Source organism: Myodes glareolus, chromosome 3, assembly GCF_982192425.1.
Source record: "Myodes glareolus chromosome 3, mMyoGla1.1, whole genome shotgun sequence".
In the NCBI taxonomy this organism is placed as follows: Eukaryota; Metazoa; Chordata; class Mammalia; order Rodentia; family Cricetidae; genus Myodes; species Myodes glareolus.
In genome coordinates, this window is record NC_142028.1 from 30,036,497 (window position 1) to 30,037,260 (window position 764).

Consider the following 764-nt stretch of genomic DNA (forward strand, 5'->3'; position numbering starts at 1 on the left):
ACACATACACGCACGGGCGCACAAATTGGCACACCACACACACAAAAGGGCATCTGTGTATTATGCTAATATAACCATGTGATTTGGGGGGCTCACCTCCTTTTTTGTCTTCTCAGATCCAGTTTCTCTACTCAGAAACAGTGGTTCTCTTGGTCCTGTTTACTTCCTCATACTTCCCAGAAATTCACTTTCTTGTTTCTCTTTCTCTTTTATCACTGTCACGTGTCTGTCCTTTGGGGTAGTGGTCGGCACTTAAGCATAGGCACTGGGGCCTCTCTGGACATGAAGACTAGCGAGCCCTTTCAGGTTATCTGCTCTCCACTTGACTCTTGCCATTTTCATCCTTGCTGGTCCTTTGCATGACTGAGAAAACAAGCCCACCGCCACCCCGAAACATTTTACGGGTTCCGAAAGCGGCTGCCTACGAGAAACATTAAGAATCGCTTGCCCATCATCTCTGATGGGGCCCCGATTCTGACAGGGCCACTAGTCTGAGTGTGACAACCATGCTATGTAGGGGACTAACACAATAGCATTTTTCCTATGACCGCCGTGTGCGAAAGGCAGGGATCAGGTATGACACCCATCCTCATGAAGGCAGGGGCCCAGGCTTTGGTGACTAACGAGGGCTCAGGCTCTGGGTGAACCTCCCTTCCTAGCCCCCCGCAGCGAGGGGTTGAACCCTCAAATTTCCGCCGAAGCCGTCAGGCGGAGGGCGGAGCATCCGGGGGCGGGGCTGCGGGGGCGGAGCTAGACCGCCACCC